This window comes from Stegodyphus dumicola, chromosome 3, assembly GCF_044657685.1.
Source record: "Stegodyphus dumicola isolate Sdum_Otavi_A_Nest chromosome 3, ASM4465768v1".
In the NCBI taxonomy this organism is placed as follows: domain Eukaryota; kingdom Metazoa; phylum Arthropoda; class Arachnida; order Araneae; family Eresidae; genus Stegodyphus; species Stegodyphus dumicola.
The window spans coordinates 198108322-198133099 of record NC_140770.1 but is presented as its reverse complement, the minus strand read 5'-3'; the positions used below and the strand labels follow the sequence as shown (position 1 = coordinate 198133099).

Genomic DNA, 24778 nt, shown 5'->3' with positions numbered 1-24778 from the left:
GGCAAAACGCAAAGGAATCACATTCCACCACAGCAGCGCAAGGTCTCATACAACTTTAACAACACGTAAGAAATTATTGGAGCTTCTTTTTTGGGGGGCGGGGAGGTGATGTCGCATCCCCCATATAACCCCGACCTTGCCAATCGGCTTATCATTTATTTCGAAGTTTACAAAACTTCTTATATGTTAAAAATTTCAAAAAGAATGATGACCTCAAATCACACTTGGTTGCGTTTTCTGAACTGCTAGATAGATGGCAAAAGGTCATCGAACAGAATGGAAGCTATTTGACTCACTGAAGCTCATTTTTTGGATAGAAAAAAAAACTGAGTTTTATTCAGTATATTAAAATATCGCTATTACTTGCTTGCCAAACATATACAAATAAATAAAAAATTAATATGAATAAAGGTTAAAATTGCTTTAAAATACTAGTTTCTTTTGATTTACAAAAAAAAAAAAAAAAAAAAAAATCCAATAATGATCAGATTTAGATATTTCTTCCTCCTTTCTTTAGCAGTTATTCTCAAAAGTAATATTAAAAAATCGCAGAAGACTACCTTTCCTTCATTAATTAAACTAATTATTGAGGTTTGTTTGCGATGTTCAATAAATGTTTTGTCTGGAATCAATGTAATAACATTACAGTATCTTATTAATGGTTTTGGTTTGGTTTATTAGATTACGGCAAAGCACTCGAGGCTATCTGCCTTAAGGGAGGGATGCCTTCGTGGAGGACATTTTAAGGGAAACTGGCTCGTATACACGTTTACACATGGGGAAAACCACGAAAACATGCCGCAAGCCCGTTCGCGGGATTCGAACCTCGGACCGAACTACCAGTTTTCAGCGACGTTACCGCTCGACCGCTGGTGGGCTCTACTTGACATTACCTCCCATTCAAATTCAAGAATTAGTATGTACTAAAGAGAATTATATCAAAATGAAAAAGACAGAGGAAAATTAATATTTAAAAAAGGAAACGTTTGAAAGAATAAAGAATTAGCAATTTTATTTTATGCACGGAAAACGTTATAATTAACAGTTGCTGTAATTTTCTTTAATATTATTAAAAGGTGATAGATTTAAGAAATCTACACATTTGTGTATAGGATGGGTTTAATAAATTTGACTTAATGTGTTTACTTTATAAACTTAGTAGAGCGAATTTTACTTACCTATTTAATTAGTTAATTGATAAACTCTTATTTTAATATAGATGTTTTTAAGACTTATTAGCTGTATTTTGTTAAAATTTTGTATTTTCTTGGGGATCTTATTTTGGTTATAGCTTCCTAGAACTGAACTTTACATGAAATAGATCAGATGTGTGTAACATCTAGTTCCCTACAAAATCATTATTCTTAAATTAAAATCTTGACTTATAATGTTATTATATTTTTAGTACCATATTTTTTCGCAAGCAAAAATAGGAAAATCGAGAATCAAGAGGGGAAAATTATGCGAGTAAGAGCGTGATTACAGTCAGAACATAATAAATGTAAAGTAGTCATGGATAAACTACTAATAAATATCACAATATTATTTCTTTAAAAGGAAAGAATATTCTAATAAGAATGCATAGCAATATTGACATTAAAATATCTGACGGATATTGAAGGATATTTGAAAGAAATATGACAGTAAATGAGCGAGACATGTCCGGAGACTTAATTATTCTGTAAAGCCCCAGGGGCACTTCACATGAATGAGTCAGTCGCATTTTCTACATCAGAGGAACGAAGGAGAAGGAGATAAAATACGAAATCCTTACTAAAGGTAGACCATATGAGTTGCAGATAAGACTACAATGAGTTAGAATGCAAATAAAAGACGTATAGTGAAATAACATGTTTGGAAAGTTTCATAAGTGCGAGAACACCTGCCACATCGGGGTAGTTTCACAAAGAATCTGGACAAAATAAGTTTCAAATAATTTAAAGGAAAATAACGGGGATGAAATGCAAATATTAACTGAATACACTGAATAAAAAATTAAAATAATCAAGAGAATCCAATTTATTAATAAACTAGCCCTCAGAGGAGAAAACTATGCATAACAGAAGAATGGAAAATTATGGGAATATTTTCAAACTTTTCAGAACCTAGCGCAAAAAGCTGGGAGGAGGGGGCAAAAACGTGAAGCAATGCGGTGTTATAATAATGCACTGTAAAAGATATAGAAGAATTCCCATTAAGCGTCGATGTACAGCAACAATTTAAGATTTTGTGTTACAAGAACAAAATTCCCAAGTCAAAAAATACTTTATACAGAAGCAAATGGGAATGCTTTTACGTACATATTATGATTATTACATACATTTGATTATTTTCATAAGTATGTTAGTTAGAAATCTAATCTTTTCCCAGATTCTTTCATTTAGGTTTATAAACGAAAACCAAAGTTGACGATCTTAGGTGTAAATCTACGATTTCGAAAGCTGTAATCATGTTATACAGATCAATGGAAGTTTTGTTGTAATTCCCTTGTGGGAATAACATTACTTCACTGATTCACTAACTTCTTGGCATACCGCTTTAACACTTCTTTTTTTTTTAATTTCTCAAATTCTTTTTCATACTCTACTTGCTTTTTCCTGTCTTGAAATTCGGTTTTATGTACTGTATCTGTTACCGTGAAAGACCGAAATTGGAGAATGTTGACTTTCACCGGAGTATGTCAACATTCACCAAATACGTCGGTGAAAGATCGAATATTACATTCGGAACCTCACCGGACATTCGGAACCTCACCGGTGTATGTCTACAATCACAGATATGCTCTGGTGTAAGTCGAAAACATTGACTCAAATTGGTGATACTGTACGAATACAAGTCCCTGATGTCGACCGTGGTCGTACAGATAATGTACGAAATGGACCGAAATGTGTTAGCGGTTGTTGTTGGATTAGAAGACTCCGACTTTTATAAACTTGCAAACGAAAATGGTACCCTCAAGCAGCTTTACACACGTAATCAATTCGTAATTTGTAAAGAAAAGTTACTTTCTATAGATGAGATTTATTTTTAAGAAATATGGCTGAGAGAAGCAGCTGCAGCTAATTCGAGAAGTGGTGGGAAAAGCTATACACGCTGCCATTGCAAAAGGAAGTGTTTCACAAATAAATGCAGTTGTAAAAGCAAAGGCCTCTTGTGCAATTCAAAGTGCCATAATAGTTTAAGTTGTTACAATAAATAAGATTTGAATCGCATAATTTAGTAAGTTTTTTATTACTATTATTTTATTCTCTTATTTAGAACCTACTGCATAAAAGTAAGTTTTTAACTTCTATTATTTTCCTTTCTCGTTTTGAATGTACTGTGTGTTTTAAGTTCTTATGTTCCTAAGTTCTTATTTTAAGTCTCAAGTGCGTTTTTTCGCTACTGAATTACGGAAAAGAAAATATAATAGTCTTATATGTTCAACATTCACCATTTGTACATAGTAAATGTCGACATTGATCAGTGTAAGTCAGAAATACGAGTTTTCGTAAAATATTTCGGGCATACACCAAGCGACTATGTGAATGTTGACATTCACTGGTGCAAGTCCACGTTCTCCAGATTTCGGTGTTTCACCGTAACATATATATTAAATTCAACTAAAGTGTTAAAATGTTATCAGGTAATCAAAATAAAACAATATCACTTCAATGTACTTATTCGTACTTTTATATTCACAATTAACGTAAATATCTAAAATAAATTTTTAAAAAAAAAACCTTCCACTGTTTACGCATACTTGTAAAATGTTCCAATCAAAAAACAATTGTTGTTATGAATGGAAACGTATGTAATTAATTTAGAAGTCAAATAACAAAAATCAGGGTTATATTTTCAAATTTTCACAGGACTAGGATGGTTCGGTAAAACCATCGAAACTAGTCCTGTGAAAATTTGAAAATATAACGCTGATTTTTGTTGTTTGACTTCTAAACTAATACTTGTTCGGCATCTTATTGTATTTTATGTAATGTTCACTTTATTATTATTTCGTACGTAACTAACACAGTATATTGTTATGTCCCAATTTTAATCATAGAAGCTCTGAAATACCTTATGGTAAAAAAATAATTAAAATCTGTTCGGAATATTCACTAAAAAGAGGTATTCAAAGTTGCAAACTTTATTGCAACTTTTCAGAATATTAAACTTTTAGTAATCTTAAATTCATATCCAAATTATTCAATTATAGATTTGAAAAGATTTCTTGCTATTTAAATCAATTAATCATTATTTTTAATTATCAATTAATTAATGCCAGAAATCCATAAATATTAGAAAAGTTTAGTGATACTTGAAACTGTTTCATTAATTTCAATGATGCTGTTAATTTTAATGTTCGTTACTTTTTCCTACCTGCAGTTTTATTAGTAATGCTATGTTCTCATATTAGTATTTGTGCTATCTCATTTTAGTAATGGCTATGCTCTCATACTGGCATTTTATACTGGCATTTTATTGCCAATGCTATGCATTTTTAAAAAAGCCATTTTTAGACATTGCTGTGTTATCTATTTCAAGAAAATTAGTTTAAAAATTTCTGGAAACCTAATGAAGTGATATGTCGAATATTACCATCCCTTGTATTCTCAAATAAATGATTTAGAATTACTTTTCGAGAATAAAACTCTATATGTATGATCTTAATTGCTTTACAATATTACAATTATTAAAAAGCTTAAGTTATTAAATTTTCATCTTTTAGAGATATTTCCTTCTGCTAAGATTAACGATTTTTTTTCTGTAAACGTTCATTAAAATCCTAACACATACTACAAACTACGGAAAAAATATCTAAATGACCTTTCAACTACAGTCGAATTCGGTTACAGCGAACTTCAACAGACCGACAAAATTTCCTCATTTAAAATCGTAACTTAATTATTTCCTCGGCGAAATGCATGATAAGCATAAAATAAAAACATTTTATTTCATTATTGATTATAACTGTGACCTCTTTACATCCATTCTCGTTATAACCAAACTCCTCCGTATTTATTGGTCTAAAAATAGAACTGACATTGGGTGAATTCACGGCCTTATTTTTAAGCGGCTGTATTGCGAATCCAAGTTTGAACTTGCTCTTCGATATTAAATTTTAGTAATGGATTATGGATTTGAATATATATTTAATGGCATGTCATAAACAAAAGAGGTGTTTCAGTTGTAATATTTATTTTGATGTTCGAAAATATTCTAAGAATAAGATACTGTAAACATACATAATTAAATATCATAATACATGAAAATAAATTCTAAATTGGGATTCAAATCAGCTGCTACAGTTTCTTCAAATTAAATTACCTACTTGAAATTCATTTTCATTCCATCCGAATACAAATTGTTTGTTTAATTTGAAAATAAACATCGATGTTACATTTAATCTTTCAACATGAAGCTCAATATTTTTTGCCACTCTGTTTCAAATCTTTTGTCACATTACTTTCTTGACCTAATTTAGAAATCAGGAAAGAAAAACTTGCTATCAATAGAACATAAACAAATTTAGTCGTGTTTACTTTTCTCAAAAAATTATGTACATTTTCATTAATTGAAGAATCTGAGAATGAAACGGACTGCAGACGTTCCATAGTTAAGCTTTCGGCAATTTCTTTAAAGTATAAAATAAGTTTCAGTCCCATTCGAAACTTATTACGTCAAAAATCGCTAGAGCATGTAATTGTGCCAAAAAAAAATCGATTTCAGCGAAATTCAGAAGCGGAAAATTCGCACGCTCCGAGTCTACTTAGTTGACGCTAATTGGGAAGGAAAAGTTGAACAAAAGATCGAACTCACCTTTTGAGTCCCTAGAGGATGCTGAAAAGGATGCTAAACCTCGTCCACTCCCGCCCCCACTTTAGCCAGGAGGAAGCCGAAGCTAGATGTTGATGGCTGGAGAATTTGGAATTCCTTGGTTCCTTTCGCGTGAACAGCTGGACAAAAATTTTGGCACTTTTACACGAGACATGAATGGGTCATGGAATTGGAAGATTCGTATGGCGGGCTTCTGGTCGAACTCCCGGGGAAGGGGGTGGGAGATTTTTTTTTAAGAAATAATGGTGTACATCCAGTGTTTGGCCGCCATGGCTCTCAGGATAGCCGGTGTCGGACTGCCGGCTTTTAGTGCGCGTGTCTGACAGAGAAGATCTTCCGCTAGGTGGCGGCGCAGACCTTCCTTCCTTAACAGAGAATGGATGTCGGTGAAAAATGACATTCTACTCTGGAAGTGCCTACATCTTATCAAGGATGTCAGGGGCTTCCAAGCACATTCTCTACGATGGGTGTATTATTAAATGTCTTCCGAAAGTTCTTTTCACATTAAATCGAAAAAGAAGGGTAAAATTGTCACCCAGTTCTTTTTTTATTATTTATTTTTTTTGGGGGGGATGTACATTTAAGTGATTTAGAGTACATGGGTTTCTTTTCTTCAGTTTTCTCTTACACCAAAATTGCAAGAGATTAGACTGTTCAATGATCTTCTAGAACTTTTGGATTACTTTTGATCTCCCACAGGTAAAATATCACGAACATCTGCGTGATGACTTCAGAATGTAATTACGAAAAGCTTTTAACAAAAATGGGAAGAGTAAAAGAAGAAGTGGCTAACTTTAGTCTAAACAGTACCACTGTTCCTTTTCTTCTTTCTTTAAATTAGGATAATTATATTAAAGGTAAAAATGGTATTGGTTTACTATTCAAATCGTGGTCTTCGAAACGAGATTGCTTACATCGTATAGATTAGTGTAATATAGAAAAAAAGCTCAAGGTAAGAGTACTATTAAACGCCGTCAAAACCTTCCTTTCAAATTAAAAATCAAAACCAAGCGAAGGAAAGATTATTACTGAGTTGTTTATCTCGTGTTACTTTTATGAAGATGAGGAAAAATTTTGAAAAATAAATTGTATTCTTTCCTTATGTGAACAAAAAAAAGATAAAATTAAAAATAATCACATAAATTGAAAATAATCACATTTTAGATAAAATTAAAAATAATCACACAAATTGAAAATAATCCCCAAAAAAGATAAAATTGAAAATAATCACATTTCACTTTTCTGATTATTTTGAATTCTGATGTACTATAGTGTATCAATATTTTGTATATTAATGAAAATCGTTATGAGAAAGTAAACAAGCTATTCCAGATTTCAATTGTAATATAATAAGATGAATAAACGAATTTGCTTAACAGAGAGGCGTATCAATCATTCAAGAGTATAATATTAATTTAAAGTCCTTCAGACTCCATTATACTGTCAAGTGAGTTCTCGCTTCGTCTTATGAAAGTTTTAAACAATTTTATTTAAGGTTAAAATGAACAGAAGACACAAATTATACATACGATCAAAACTCCGCCACTTTCGAGTATTAAAATAACAGATACAGTTAAGATACAATTAAAAGAGGGCAGGATACTAGCGTTTCACCATTGGTCATAAACATATAGTCCCGCTGCATTGACTGTCAGTCCGCCCAATTTTGAGGGGGAACATCCCCAGGGGTCCAAAGTTCTTCCATTCCTCTTCCTAGCCTAAATAACAGTAAAATTTATAGAGGAAAACGTTAAACCTTGTCTTTGTGATGTTACTCGGCATGTTTATATTTGTTTTTAAAAAATTGTTTTCTTATTATGAAATATAAATAATTAGTGCTTATACTATTTTAATAATTTTACAAATTTAGGGATTAGCACTAACACCACAAAGACAAGGGTTAAAGTTTTCCTCTATAAACTTTACTGTAATTTAGGCTAATACCCTAATTACTTTTATTTATTGCTCGTAAAAAGAATTTTGAAATTAATTCTTTATTGTATTTATAGAATTATTTGAAATTTATTAATTATGAATTTAAATTTTTGGTTTGTGAAAAATTAGCCAAAATTTCTTACTTTATGTCTTTACTGATACTTTTTCAGCAGCTTAATGCTCGAAAATACTAGGCATGTTTATATTCTGTTTTTAAAAATTGTTTTGTAATTATGTATATTGTTACGTTATTTTCTTTCTTCACGTTCGTACGGGGTTCGTGTAGATTTGGAGTGAATAACGACGACACTTTATGAAGTATCGAAACACACTTTATTTGCCAGTATTGTCAGGACAGCTCCAAAACACGTTTTACAATCGTCAAAGATCTACTATAAACACTCTGACACGATCAGCGACACAGCCTTCAGGTTATTAGTCTATCACGGTGGAGACAGCTTCCTGCAAAGCAGCCTACTCTGTTTTCTGGAGGTGGACTCGACGACCCACTCGGCACTCGCTGCCGGGCTGTCAACTCGATCGACTCTGCAGGGATTGACTCGCTAGACGAGACACACTCACTCTCGATGAGAGACACACTAACTGATTGCTGACCAGCAGGGTTTATATAGCTTTTGGCTTGTGTTCGAGAACATTCTGGGCTAAACCGGTAAGAATTCGTTCCAGAAGGTTCTCCAACCGTCCATAGCCAATTTTATCGCCAAATGGGCGATTTCTCGCGAAATGTGGCAACCTTGTCTTCCCTTGCCATTTTATGGCAACCCTAAAAATGCTTTGCGGGGAAGCCATCTCACCGCGCCTGTACATTTCGTAACAATATATACATAAACAAAAGGTAAGATATTTCAAAATTATGATGATGTATAATATTTAAGTTGCGTAGTAAGCTGCGAAATTAATTAAATAATCAAGAGCTAATAACTAAATCAAAATTAGATTAGAAAAAAGGGCAGCTTTGTAACAGAAAAAATTAAAACAAAAACTATTCAATAAAATTAACAAAACTGATATGAAATATAAAAAATTGTTGAAAAATCTTTGGTTTTTTCAATGAACATCCGAAGAATTTTGAAGAGAATTTAATTAAATAATTTTAACTGGCACTTTCTTTTAATTTTAAAATTTTATTTATAAATGCTTCAAGAATTCGGTAATCTAGATATAATTCAGAAACGTGGCTCTTTTGAAAATTCTTCCGTTACTCCGTCAAAACGACCAAGGTATTTTCAACAGTTTTATATATTTCATATCCCTTTTATTATTTTTTTAATTTTATTGAACTGTTTCTGTTTCAATTTTGAACTGTTTCTCTTTTAATCTGAGTATTTCCTCTTAGAAAATTATCCTTTTTCATGATCTAATTTTGATTCAATTATTAGCTCTTGATTATATATATCACTCTTTATGTTTAGCTAGTAATTATAAAATTAATTTTTGACTTTATATGAAAATAAAAAATTAAACAATAAGAAAAGGACTATTTCAAAATATTTCACGATTCATTAAAATCTGAGTACATTTCTTTATAATGAGCGTATATATATATATATGTGTGTGTGTGTGTGTGTGTGTGTGTATTCGTAAATTTTAAAAAATCAGTTTTGCAAAAATTACGAAATCGTACCATTTTTATGGTTCGCCGAGCCCTATGCGTATAATTAGGAACATTTTATACTCCTTATAAAAAAATTCATATGTGGACACCACATGACTTCCTCGTACAGTCTATTAAAATATGCACATTTTTGCTGCATTTCATTTAAACTTATTTCCCCGAATTTCATTAGGGATATATTTCTCATTCAATCAATTCAGCTCTTCCTTCGCGGCAAGGAAAAAAATACATAAAATCAAAACAACTTCATTCAAAACTGTAAAATACAGAAAACCGTAAAACACCAAATAGAGTTAAAAACCGTTAAAAAACAATTTTTGCAATTAAAATTAGAGTTTAAATTGATTAAAATTAGATAGAAAGATGTTATATTTTATAATAAGTGTTAAGTTTATATTTTATAATAAATGTTAAGTAGATCGATTGAAAGAATAAAAAATTACATTTCGTAATACTTAACAAAATTAATTGGTTTTTGATTTAAGAGCTTTAATATTTATGTCATTGGAATCATTTTTGTAATTGGAAATATATGAGTACGACCGACGGTTGGAAAATAAAGGCTACATTAGAACTTTCGTGGACGCAGTGCATATTATATCTTTATATTATTGTTATTGCTATTATATATTAATATTGCTATTATTTTATAATATTATTGTTATAACATATTATTATTATTGTTGTTGTTGTTATTGTTACTATATATTTATATTGTTCTTATTATTTTGTTATTAATGTTATTATGTATTATTTTTTATTATTGTTGTTGCTATTGCTGTTATATATTTATATTGCTATTATTATTATGTATTTATGTTATTACATATTTATATTATTATTATAGACTATTATTTTCTTATTCTACTATCATTATTATTATTAATATTATTATTATATCGTTATTATTGCTTCATTATTCCATCGTTTTCTTCTGAGATTCTCCTTTTTCTTTATAGCTTTCTTCTCTCCCTCCTCAGTGTAAATATACTATGTATATGGGTTGCAATAAGTTCGCAACTGAATGCATTTGCAATTTGGAAAATACTGTTCTAGTATAGTAATTACGATCTAGTACAGTAATTTTTCCCGCAAGCCGAGATTCCTCAAACATCGCAGTAAAATAAATTCCTACTAGAGGGGTTTTTCTATATAAAGTCCTTCAATCCATCTTCAATCTCGATCGTAGACTAAAAGTTCTATTATATGAAACTTCATCATCCATCTATAGTTCCTGCTTTCAGAAACTTTTACCTAAACAGACCCTCTTACTCTTCTGCAACAAACATATTTTCATAATCTTGCATGCTGAGCTTTCTACCCGGTTTCCTGAAGACACGAATTTGTCTAAAAGTTACAGATTTTGAATGCAAAATATTTGCAAACCAAAACGCTAGCTGAATTGGTATACTCAAAGAATGGCTTACAAAATTATTTCAGAGATCTGTACAAGCTTTGGCAGAACGGTATCTCTACAAAATTGTCTTTCTTTAAAGAACTGTATCTTCCAAAGTTATAACTACCAAAACTCGGAATTTCTGGACCCAGTACGCGAACTTTTATATTATTACATACATATAAAAGGATATCTATATTATATATTTCAGCATGGGCATTAAGAGATTTTATTATTACCTTTCTCTCTATACATGAATTTTCTGATATTTTCTTCTATATTGAAGCTGGTTACTCCATAAAGGTTTTTAAGAAAACTTCCTAATTCATTAACATTGCTAATTAAAGTTTTAAATGCTTGTATACCTGTGCAAAAATTAATATAATTTTATATCTCCTTGTATACTTTTCCCATTTGTATCATGCCGTGTGTTGTCGCTTTAATATGGAGCCTGCTCTTAAAGTTTATCTCTGGTGCTATAAAAATTGATCTTCTCGGCTTCGAACCGGTGAGATATGTCTTTGCAAGCTATCACTAAATTACAAATTGAGCAAGCTCAAGAGAAATAAATGACAAGCCTATTATTTGAAGAATAAAAGACAAGAAAATGATATGTCGCGGAATAAATTTATTTCATTCAAAGATTTATATCTAATTGAAAAAAATGTCACGCACATATATCTTTCTTAAAGCTACCTACTCAGAGAAAAATAACGTTGCCTTTTGATTTTGAAACTCAAATTGCAAAATTAATAAATCCAGCCATGCATTCAATAAATGTAAGTAAATTAAGCTAAAAATAAAACAAACGGTATTTAAAGCAAAAGTCAATCTTATGTCAAGAAATTTTACTGAGGGACATAACAAAATCTTTTACACAAGATTTTTTGTATGCATCAGAAACTTCTAATCTGCATAAGAAAATCGCCATTATATGTGTTTGTTAAACTAGTAAAACAAAATATTGGGAACAACGGTAACCTCTCAGTTATATGTCTCTAAATAATACAAAGATTTTCCCAGCCCCGTTGTGAGGAAGAGAAAAATATTACTTGAATTCTCTCTTTTATACGTCGCAACTTGAGATGCATTTTCAGTTTATTGTAAAAACTAAGAACTTCTTCGGCAAAATTATTATCATTGAATTGTCTTAGTTAAAAAAAGACTTTCAATACTTTCAATGTATCATATTAAAACTATTATGTTATTATTAGGATTCACCTCACGGAACATGCGTAACACCTCATTTTTATAACAATTGACCTAAGTTATTTGGAAATCTACAGCAGGTATTACAATATTATAAGCAATATTACAGTAATTTATGTGAGAATTTTTCATCTCTAGTTATCAGTAGCTCCTTGAAATCATGCTCCTGAAAAATGTGAAGACATTGTTGTGCTCGTAAATAAATAGCAAAAAAAATGTACAAATTATATCTAGGATTTCTACAAACTTTTTAAATATGATTGAAAAAATTAAAAACTGAAAACTGCTGTCATTTTCGGATCATTGTCTTTCATATATATGCGATTTCTTATCATTGACACGTATACGTGTTATTCTCTTTCCAATAAAATGTAACAGCTGACTTCAGCTATTTGATCATAGAATTATACGATCCGTAAAGGCCCATAATGCTGTTCTGTATTAGAAACACAAATGTCAAGTTTCTATTTTGAATATTATACTCAAGCTGACTTTGTTCTGGGATAAAAATTACATCCTATGTGGTCTGTATTTGTTTCAAGGAAACAGGTTTCTTTAATCTGAATGATGAGCAAAACATTTCATAAAAAATAGCATGTTTGATGTAATGGAGGTCCCAACAAAAGCGCCGGATTTAATATACCCAGTGAAATACCTTATTTTTTAAAAAATAGAAAATATTTTATATTCTTTCAACAGGTTAATATTCCAATTAAAGAATGAAAACTAATTATATCTGGTATGTGTTCTCCATGATTTGCTCTGAAACATCGCAATCTCTCGAGGAAATTCGTAATCATGTTTCCATATATATCTGCCTATCGAGATAGCTAATGACATGTTCAATTTCATTTTTAGAGTTTTTGTTGTTATTTTTCTTTAAATTTGTATATTTTCGTACTTGCAATTAACACTATAGCGCAAAAAGTTATGTTTTCAAAATATCGACTGTGCTCAAAACCCTGATGATTAAATGTCTGCTATCTAACCTGTGTCTTTATTATTATTATGCATGTGGACGTTGTGATTTCAAAATCATAAAGATTGTTCACAAATACCCTTTTTTCATGGCTTGTTACGTGAACTTGTAAATGACACTGTTTAATTTAAAAGAGCATTGTATTTAAATACGATAGCAAGCACATTGTTACCCAAAATTAAATTTCTTAACCTATTTTTTCAGAAATAATTTTAAATATTTGCCCTACAAAATTTTAAAAATTAGAAAATATATATAATTTTAAACGCCTAATATAATTCTTCTACCCATGCGCCTTTTGTATTTTCTATGTTCCTCTAGAAAATTATGAAATGTTTAGTTTATGGAGTAAGATGAGTAATATCTTAATAAGTCTGATTTTCATATACAAACCAGTAACTGCGGTTGCATAAGACTTCAATAAAATAAGTTCTCATAATTGCTTAGATGATGAGTTAATAGGAGTCATTTGTAGTACATCAGTCCCAAAAGAAACTGTCCCAATGTCTACATCGTCTTAATAAATGGTGTGCATGCAAGCACTCAAAACACTTAAAATTTCAATAATGTTATAATAATTTCAAGAAGTCAGCAAAATCCTCAGGAGATCAGGTCACTCATCAAATCGTCAAAGTCGTCTAAAATTTACAATGTCTCTGCAAACCTTTGATCTGATATTAAATGCGCAATACAATGAGAAGCCGGATAATTTCCTGCTATTGCCTTCGGAATAGTGGCATCTAGGCGGACTGTGTGTAGATCGCAAACAGTAAAAGAGCTTAAAACTAAAAAAGCAGCTGTTTATAACCCTCAATCCTACTCACAGCAGCATCCATCTTTCGTGGTTATGTGAACGTCCGTCTTCACTATAAAATGTGAAATGAGTCTAGAATGCAATGTACTTCTTTCTACCTGATTTTATCTGTACATTACCCTGACTACATCCATCCATATGAAAGAAAACTCCAAAAGAAGGTGCTTTAGTTTAAGGTTGTATCAATTTAACTATCAAACACTGCTGCTCATTTCGATGGACGTAGTCGAATGAAGGTATCATTCCTTATATATATATATATATATATATTATACTGAAAATACAAGTATCTGCTTAATTAACATTAAATTTCCATCAAGATATTTAACGGCGGGCACTTTTAATTACTTAGTGGGCATTTTGGAGCCTGCTCTTCCTATCCCTTGATTATGCTTATTATCTTCAATATTTTGGTTTTCGTAAAGTAGATATATTTTCAGGATGCTTAGCCAATTTTTAACTCGTTTCTTGAAACTTTTTCCTTTTTAATGAATCAAATTTTCTTAAGTAAATGATTTTTATTTAGATTTACTTCGGAATAGAATATATTTTGCTGGACATTATCAAGTAATTTGATCGTTGACGTCAAGCAATCTCAGAGGAAAACTAAGATGTCGATTTTTTGAATTAGAAACAATTTTTACATTTATTTCCATATTTTAACTTGTATTATTTTTATAATGTGGACTAATGTTTTAATTTGATTTTGATATTTCGTTAAAATAAATTAAAGCATAAAACTTTAAATTAATTTCATTTAATCTTTCTAGATCACTATAAAAGTATTTGTAAGAAAAGTTTTCTTATCGTGTAATGATTCCAATCTTTTTATACTCATCGGGCATTTTAATTTTAATTGTTTCAATATTTCTTTTTCCTCAGTTATTATTATTATATTATGTTTTGTGAAATTTCAAAGATTTTATTGAAAATTTGAAAGATTTTATTAGGGATTTATTATGACAAAGCACACGTATGTGTCTAGTAGAAAGAACGATTTTGTAAAGGATTTTTCTAAGCTCACAGTCTGGTTACACATGGAGAAAATTCCAGAAGCGCCAATGCAGCCAGCTCGTTCTCCAGGTTTTGAAACAGTCAAACCAGCAGTGTTCAGCGATCTTATTTACTTGGATGATGGTGGCATAAATTTAAGAGAATCCAAGCGAAAATTTAAATTTTGGGTTGGAGTATTTTCATATAAGTAACGTCATTTCCAACAGTTTTCATACTATATTTTCTAAATGGCTTCCATCCGTGATTGAACTCATTATCATTCACTTATTATTTACAGCATACTCTGTTCAAAAGACAAGTTTAATGTAGATGCCAAAATTTAGTGTGCATTAGATTAACAAGAAGCTCGGGATCTCAGCTATATATAAAAATTATATCATGTTATTTAAAATCTCAAGATTTCAATCAGATAATATACGAAAGATTTGTACTAGATTTGTGAAGGCTATATGACTCTATAACAAAATAAGGAAGTAACAAGAAAAAGCGCCAGACGCTGATACAAAAAAGAAATGCACTGAATCTATTACAAGCGACAAAGAAAGCCTTCATGAAGTCAAAGAAAATCTTCTGGATTAAGCCTACGCATTTTAAGAACTTTCCGAAAAGAATAATTTAGCTAGCCGCCGAATCTACAGTTAAGATAAACTTGGCAAAAGATTAAAATTGGGCTTGAAGCCTTTGAAATTTCGGAAAATCCTTAAGAAATTAAGCTTTCTTTTGTAATCTTTAAAGATGGGACGATTTAGTACAATTCTCCCAAGATTTATCTGGATATTGTAACTTATCAGGCTGCTTCTTTATTACCTAACAATTCCTGTTCCGCCTATAGTAAATTAGAGGAACATAAATAATGCACTATGTATTTGCTATGTGAGTACTCCTTTTACGACCTATTAAATCTATTTAAAAGATAAGAAAGTTATAAAAATATTATTATATTACTTTAATTTAACTTTTTCCTGAAAAATCGGTGTGGATATAATTTCCGTGATTCTTAAACTGACTTCATCTAAATACTGGATCGTATCATATGGGCATATGTCAAATGTAAAATATTGCTGCGTGCTACGGGTTTATAAAGATCTCCTGGAGTAATTTGCTCGGATAAAGCGTGATTATTTGAAGTTTTATTCCAGATTGATATAAATAATAATTCTTACAAAGGAGATAAAAAAAATATATAAATGTCACAAAGAGAGCGCAGAGATGAACCTGAAATTCTCCTTAACACGCGAATAATATTGCTGAATACCCAAATCATTTGCAGAGTCTAATGCAACATTCATCGAATGGAAAACTCGCAAGGAAAACCTACTAACCTTGAACTACGCTGATTTAAAGAAATGCATCATAAGATGCATTTTTTATGTGCAAGAATAATCTTCACATAAAAAAGACAGTTATCATTTACTGTTAGAATCTTGTAAGTAATCCAGAATACGGTTTTTTGCTCAGGGAAAATGAGGCAAAGACAAATTTTCGACAAAATTTTGACAGCATTTTGAAATCCTAAACATTCTTCAAAATAGCAATACACATTCTTCAAAAAAATCATTAAACAATCTAATAAAATTCTTAAAAATAACAAATTTATTTAGAATTCATTACCAGACACAATTAGTTACATATGTATGTTTCTTCATGTTTGCATCGATTTTGATAACTAATTGTTGCAACGTCATACATCGTGCTAATGCAGTATCTTTTGGAAGCATACGTGAATAAAGTGGTCGTAGCCTCTGTAAAATCGATGAACACTGGCAGTTCGTTCCATCCCGGCGAGGGGACTGGCTGTATGGATCTTTTCGCAATTTTCTGCATGTGTATAATGTACGCAGTATCTTCTGGATGCATATATGAATAAAGCGGGCGCAAGCCGCACAAAACCGCTGAACAATGGTAGTTCGGAAAATCTTTCCAGTTTTTCGCATGTGCAACGTGTAAACAGTATCTTTCGGATGCATACGTGAATAAAGCGGGCGCAGCACGGGTAAAATCCCTGAACACTCGTAGTTCGGTCCAACTTTCCAATCCCGACAAGCGGGCTGGCTGGTTGGGTGCTTTCATGATTTTCCGCATGTGTAACGTCTATGCAGTATCTTGTGGATGCATACATGAATAAAGCGGGTAAAATCGCTGAACACTGGTAGTTTCCTCAAACTTTCGAATCTCGGCGAAGGAGCTGGCTGCATGGGTGTTTTCCTGGGCTGCATTGGGGGGGGGGGGGGTTCCTGGGCCATGCTGGCTGATTGGGTGGGGACTTTCCGAATGTGTAACGTGTATGCAGTATCTTGTGGATGCTTACGGGAATAGAGCGGTTGCAGTCCGGGTAAAATCGCTGAACACTGGTAATTTGTTCCAAATTTCTAATTTTAGCGAACAGGCTGGCTGCATGAGTGTCTTCGTGATTTTCCGCATGCTTTTAAAGCGAGCTAGCGAATATCTTGAGGATGCATACGTGAATAAAGCGGCCGCTCCACGAAGGCATCCCTGCCCTCATGTAGCGGGCTCCAGCCCGCTAGTCGTGCTAATAAAATCCGTATGTGGTCTTTATTCTTGCTAATGCTAGTTGTAGATATATAATTCTGATTACAGAAATGCTTAAACCAAGCTAAATTTTCAGTTTTTAGAACTTTTAAATTTACGAAATCAATATTATAAATATTACGAAATCTAACATTTTATGAAGCCCTCCTACCGCTATAATTATATTTAGTAAAGATTTTCACTTATTCTTAAACCTAAAACACAAATATATGACACCCATAGGATAAAAATTGACCTAACTAATTAACGCTAGAGATCATGATTTTCTGAGAGTTCAGGGATCGTAAATAAATTACTAAGTGAAATATTTAAATCTGCATGCAATCAAAAATGAAACATCAACTTAGAAAAACTTTTCTGATTTTAATAGATCAAGGGACGAGCTTTGATATACAAGTTATCACGAAAGTTTTTATCAATACAAATTGATTCATAAAGATCTTATTCGACTATTAATTATGATCCTAAAGTAATAAAACTTCGTATAGATATTATTAACGTATTTTAGAAATTGAAAACTTAGAATTCACTTTTTGGAAAATGATTTCATCATACCAAATGTAACAAAATGTTTAGGTAACGAATACTACACGCTAGTAAATCACAAAAAAAAAAAAAAAAAAAAAAAAAAAAAAAAAAAGTAAAGAAATATCCTTGAATAATATTAAGTTAACTTTAAAAATAAATCAATTTCAAATTAACCTTTTTATTTAAAACCGACACCTCAAGGAGAATGATAAGTTTGGTTTTCGGTAGGGAGTTTATCTTTTTTTTTTTTTTTTTTTTTTTTTTTTTTTTTTTTTTTTTTTGTTTTGTTTGTTTGTTTGTTTGTTCGTTTGTTTTAGTTTTCAGAATAATAATAAATTTTTACTAAATAAATCTGTTTGTATTGAGAGATCGTATAAAACGTTAGATAGTGTAATTTTTACAAAATCGAGTTTTTTAATTTAAAAATACCATAATATGAATATTTGCCGTCATTTAAAATACTTTTATAGTGGAAATATATATCTGTGACCACGGTTGTGAAAGTAAAGGCTAGTATACTAAGTTTTATAGACCATATGTGGATAAGTGTGTGTGTGTATGTATAATTTTAAATTAAATTAAAATTCAAAGCTAATTCAAATTTCGAACCAAAAAGTATTATTACAAAATAGTGCAAACAATCACTGTACAAAACTTACTTACCATCAGCTGAGTTGCTGTACCGCCTGTTATGTGACTATCAACATTTGTATTAAATTGGTGGAGCATTCTATTATCGCTAAGCCTAGCCAAAAATATCTATGGAATATTAAAATTTAATTAAAAATTAAATAATTCTGCAGCTGAATTTATAAAGTTACTTCAGAACATAGATATTCAAACAAAACAACCAACGAAAAAAAATCCCCCAGACAAACAAAAAATACACAAAAAATCTCCCCAGTAATTTATTATTTCACCAAAAATCTCCCAAATTTCAATATGTATCGGGTAATTACAAAACATCTCCCCCAGTAAATTTATTATTTCACTATAATTATATTTAAATGCTGAAATGGAAGAAATTCAAATTAAAGCTTTTTATTCTGTACCTAGTTCTCTCCGGTATTTAAAGCTGTACCAACATATCCCTAATCTTTGAAATCTAATTTGTTAAGATTTAAATTTATTTGTATTTCTAGAACCCTATTTCGGTCGGATAGTTTCTGCAGTACTTCACGCCGAAATCTGAGTTATTATCTTATGTCTTTGTCCAAATGAATTCCCATCACTTCTTCTTAGATCAAAACAGAAATTGCATAAAGTAGTAATATTATGTATATGGTATAAAAGCATTAATTATGTATGGTCTTAACGCGTGTTTTATACATGAATCTTCACATGTATTTACTGTACTCTAGTTGTCATTGCCATTTAGTGTTATGCTATTTAATGTCATTGCCATTTACTGGAAGAGTATTGAATGTGATAAGGTTGCATTTTTTCATAAAAGAAGTAAGTACTTATGTGTCGAATGTTTTATGTAATAACGTAAAGTTTAAATGCATTCTGTGCATGACTCTGTTGCTCGAATAATATAAAAGAAGAAAGCCTTAATAATAATAAAAAATTAGGATTCCTGAGAAAATTGCTTTAGTGCAGTTTATTGTAACCAAATTATTCGCAACTGATTGCCTTAAGCAGAGTAATAGAACTGAATATTTTAGTAATTTGCGAATTTTGGACTTTTAAAAGGTTTCTTTCTCTTCTTTGGAGCTATTATTTCTATTTATTGCTTACATATATCCCATGGGCTCATGTACTCCCTATAATGTTGCATTTCTGGTATATACAGTGCTAATAGCACAACAGTCTCATATTCTAAATAGTTGATGCAGACCACAAGCGGCCCGCAGGTCATTGAACATTGGTAGTTCGACTTGGGTTCTATCCTAAGGAAACATTCTGGCTCCATGAGAATTTTTGTGGTTTCTCTTAAGTGTAACGTGAATAAAAGAATGAAGGCATTTTCCCTTAAGACCGGTTTACACTTCTCGAAGTGACTTGCGGTGAGCCCCTCGTCCGAGTGTCCCGAACAGAGTGAACGGACCTGTAATCTGACAGATTGTTTACACCAATCAGAAAGTCGGACTGACACCTCGCCTCCGTTTGTTTGCAAACTGGATACTGACGTGCAAGTTGCTGTACTTGAAGTTTTCATAGCAGTTTCCAACGAATTAATTTCTGTTCTGGGGAAGAAGAAGAAAAGGAAATCAAAACATAACTGGGTAGCTCGCTGTGATGAATTGGGAGCATTAAATCAACTTTTAAATGAATTTCGGAAAGAGGATATCCAAAGTTACAAAAACTTCATCATTGAAACTTTATTGGAAATGATCATTCCATTTATTAAAAAAAAAAAAAAAAAAAAGTTCTTTCGAGATGCTCTCCCAGCAAAATTAAGATGCAGATAGCGCTTCGGTTTCTAGAGACGGGTGACTCATACAGTTCTCAATATTTATTATTTATTTCCAGCACCAAAATGCATAATCAGCAATTCCAAAAGCGTTTGAGGCCATTTTCTGTGTATGAGGGCGAGCGAAAATTATTAATCTTTTGCGTGAACTCTCCAATACCCTCAAGTTTTAACATGTCAATAATAGCTTCATACGCCTTCTGAAGGAAAGTGTATAAATAAAATTTGAAAATTTTAGATTATATTTTATTAGGTATAATTGGCATGAGTAAAAACTGGTTTTTCGAAATTTATATCAACAAAATGAAATGTTTTCCCTTTCATTTATTTCTTTTATTCAAAACTGTGTTTTGTTGAGTAGTTGAATAACATATAATTTAATTGTTTTTTTTATTAAAGAAAATTCAGAAAAAAATAGGTTTAAAATAAATATTTTCAATCCAATACCCTAATTTAATTTTCTTCTAGATCCACCTTATATTTAAGTATTAGTATACAATGGTCGTAATATTCAGGTAGTGAAGAATCCCATAATACTTCACAAGATGCATATGCATTAAAAAATGCCATAGTAAGATTATCGCTCCATCTCGGCATTTTCGATATGACGGAAAAACTGGGCACGACGTCTCTACGAACACTGCTCGTAGTTACTGCCCGGATAGATTTTCAACTGGTTCAAAGTAGAAACGGAATCGCTGACTCATCTCTCCTACGTTTCTATTCGGAGGAAGGGGGTCTTTACACTGTCAAAGAAGCCGTAACGAGAGGCTCGCTGCGGGTCGTTCGGACAGACGTAAACTGGCCTTTAGCAGATAGCCCTCGGATGTTTTGCCATAATAAAATAAACCAAACTTAACCTAATTAGTTAATGTGACAAAGTTACATGCATATAATTTTAAGCTATTAAAATACATTTGGTACAATGTGCATTTTATGAAATCCTTTTGAAATGTATTTGTACTTTCTATATGTAAAGTTATAGTATTACTTGCCTTCAATGTACTGGTAACACCATTCAAGTATAATTGCACCCTACATTTTCCCGTATGCCCTTTGAATGATATGAAATGAGGTAGGGCTAAAGGCAAAGAATTATTAGTACCCGACGCTATAATAATGCGTACATTGTCTATAATTCTATTTTAACACTCAATGTAAAAATTCAATAAAATTATTTCAAGATGCAAACACGTAAAGTACTCTAATGTTAGTGATAAATCTCTGAAACACTTCTGTTACTAATATTTTCGCAAAATTTTTTTTGAATATATGTGCACCGAAATTGTGCACTTTGAAGAGTAATTAAAATATTTAAATAAAGTTTACCTAAATTAAAAATGACAAACATCTGTGTCTGATATAAGATAATTCAAATATCTTTCCGAAGAAGTAACATAAATCCATTAACTAAAACTACGAATATAATTTGACTTTATTACATATAGTTCTATACTAAGTTATTATTACATATATTTCTGTACTAAGTTATTTTTACACATAGTTCTATGCTAAGTTATTATTACATATAGTTCTATACTAAGTTATTTAATATATACATTCAAATAATTCTCAAAACTTAAGTTTCATTTTACTTCTGTCTCACCGCCAATCGTATTTAAATATACATAACGGACTGAACAGAAGTTTCTACTTATATTAACGAATTCAGTGTTCGCGAAATTAATTTAAATAATATGAAAATTCAAATTTAGCTTCACTGCTGCTATTTAAGCATTAAATCAAATCTATACATCCTACAGAGTTCAATACCTGTGAAATGATGTACAGACATGATACCTATGATACTTTGCTAATTAGTTTTTGCTTTGCTTACCTTATTGATGCGTAATGCTAATTTAATTCAGAAGAATGCAGCTATTCTTTTTAATAGACTAAATAGACTCACAAATACGACAATAGCAAAACATGTATTCTAAAGGGCTCATCTAGTGCTTTTGTGAGAACGCCCATTATAACATTATTAATGAAGTACCCTATGAATTACTATTTGAGTCCATCGGAATGCATGGTACTCGATGTCAGATTGGATTTTGTTCTGAATGTAAGAAAACGTGGTCTTAGACCTACTGCACTCTGTGCTATTGCCTTAGAAACTATTAATACTCGTTTTCCTTCTGAAGAGTGGATTCACATCTATACTGATGGGTCTCTTTTGTATTTTGCTCAGGATGTCGGTGCGCATATTTCACAAGTGCACATCTGTGTAGCCACCGAGGGAGTGATTTCTAAGATGGGCCATTGGGCATCCAGTAAAATTTCTGTCTTGTCACATGACCTTTTGTGTGCTTTAAGATTTAAGCAAGATGGTTGAAAATAGTCTGCCATGCAATTTTCTGTACAAAATAGTTAAAGCATCGTTGATTTCTTCTGAAACTTTTCATTGCGAAATTAGATCAAATATAAACAACTGTGAAGATTTCACTATCTGGTTGAAAGAATTTGAAATAAATACAAACAAATGTTGGCTACTACACAAAAATATCCATGTGAAATATTACTTAATAAGTGGTAAATAATATGAAGAAAGAAATAGTTGATAAACATCTGAGCCCAAATGCTATCTTTACATAAAACTATGCACGTGAGAAAAATATTTATACCAGTTACATATGCATAGGAGTCATAGAATAGAAGTCAGGACTTTTATTGCAGTCTATATGAGAAAGATGCTCTAATAACCAATGCAGAATTTTCTTCGAAGTTAACTTTAATAATTTGGATTCGTATACATTTTAGTGTGTTAAATTTCACATTTAATAACTGCTCGCTGTTACATGTACTCATCAAACTGAATGAATTTATCTTATTCGCAACGAATATATTTAATTTATTCACATATTAACTTTTACTGTTAGTAATGGATTTAATCAGATCATACACAATATGTATTCTGAAACTTACACTTTAAAATTCAAAAGAATGCAAGCACTCAAATAAGAAAACACTAGATTCATTGTAACAGTTCCAGTCCAAAAAATTATACACTTGAATTCTCTTAATCCACAGGTTTTAGTAAATGCATAATATTCGATTCTAATTGTAGCTTGAGTCATTTTCTCGATGCAAAGAGCGATAATACGCCGTGAACATCAATCCAAATATTAATGCGTGATAAAAATGGCGAAGAAATGTCAGCGATTGCGTGATAAAAATCGTGAAGTGAAATGTCAGCGATTAATTAAACTCATAAAACGAAAGCACTACGAGATTTTCTACTATTACGCCATACATTTATAACTTCGAAACAATTACAAATTAAAACGTAATGTTTACGTTTTAATACGCTAACAGGCTCGAAGATTTAGCGTCACAAGAGCTGTAGAAGCTCATTGGTCCGTTTTCGAAACCCCTCCATCAGTGGCTACACTGATGTGCACTTGTGAAATATGCTGCCGGTGCTAGTACTTTGAGCGACAGTTTTCCATTTTACCTACATGCTGAGTCATTTATAATTTGCTTTGATAGAGAACTCGAAGCTATTTATATAGCCCTGCAACAAACTTGCTGTTCGTCTTTCCGCTCTTAAGAAGGCTGAACTTTTTCACATTCTATCCTTGCTCTACAGGCTTATTTGGAGGTTTCCGTGTACAGGGTATCAAGTAGCTCCCGAAAGGGAAATAAAGAAAGGTTGCTTTCCAATGAGTAGCATCACACTGTGATCTCTGAGAAAATGATGTGCCGGACCTTTTGGCAAAAAGGAGGACTGTTATTCTTCAAAAGTTTTATAGAGATTTTCCTCTCCACTCTGCTAAATTAGAAATAAAGAGAATTTTCAAGCGCTTGTTTTACTGTAGGATTTCCCACGCGGCTAAGCCCTGGAGTTTGCTTTGTGGTACTCACAGTGTCCCGGACTCAGCCCGTGCTGCCGCTGTGTTCGACTTTAGACTTTTGACCGGACATGATTGTCTTAGTGCCTATTTGTTCCAATTTAAACTGACTAATTCACCTGAATGTGTTCTGCTGCTCATCAGGACGAATGTTCTGCACTAAATGATTTGGACTGCATTGTCAAAATATATTGGAGAGCTCGTCGCCTAATGAACTGATCAACGGCCTGGCATTTGTTTAATAATAATTGATGCATAATGCTATAGCACAATGCGTACTGATCAGTATGCTGTAATAAACTTAATAATATTTGTTATAGAAAAAATGCAAATAAATTTTCACAGAAGCGTAAAAATTACATTCAGCTTAAATCAATAGAGAAGCCTATGTTATTCTGAGGCGAAAGAACTTCACTGACGTCACAGTGAATAGGGTGCGAGAATGCACTTTCGTTTATCTACTCGAGTGAGGTAACTTCTTCGTCTGTAAACCTTACATGGCGATAATTTTTGGTAGCAAAATTTGAAAACTGATGCAGACATAGAAACGATGCAGACAAATATGTGAGGTTTGAGACTAATAGCACCTTAGATGCTCCAGACGCTGTACTAAAGAAGCCTTTTATTTTAATG

At 31.7% G+C, this 24778-nt stretch overlaps 1 protein-coding gene across 6 annotated transcripts in view; it reads right to left on the bottom strand.

Annotated features, from left to right (window-relative positions):
- The window catches only part of LOC118195621 (protein still life, isoform SIF type 1-like), a 749226-nt gene extending 743120 nt beyond the window's left edge, over positions 1 to 6106 (bottom strand). For all 6 annotated transcript variants that reach the window (XM_085813741.1, XM_085813746.1, XM_085813743.1 and 3 more), the window contains exon 1: positions 5800 to 6106. The gene's annotated coding sequence lies outside the window, so the exon portion shown is untranslated. The remainder of the gene's footprint in view (positions 1 to 5799) is intronic.
- Positions 6107 to 24778: the final 18672 nt, after the last annotated feature.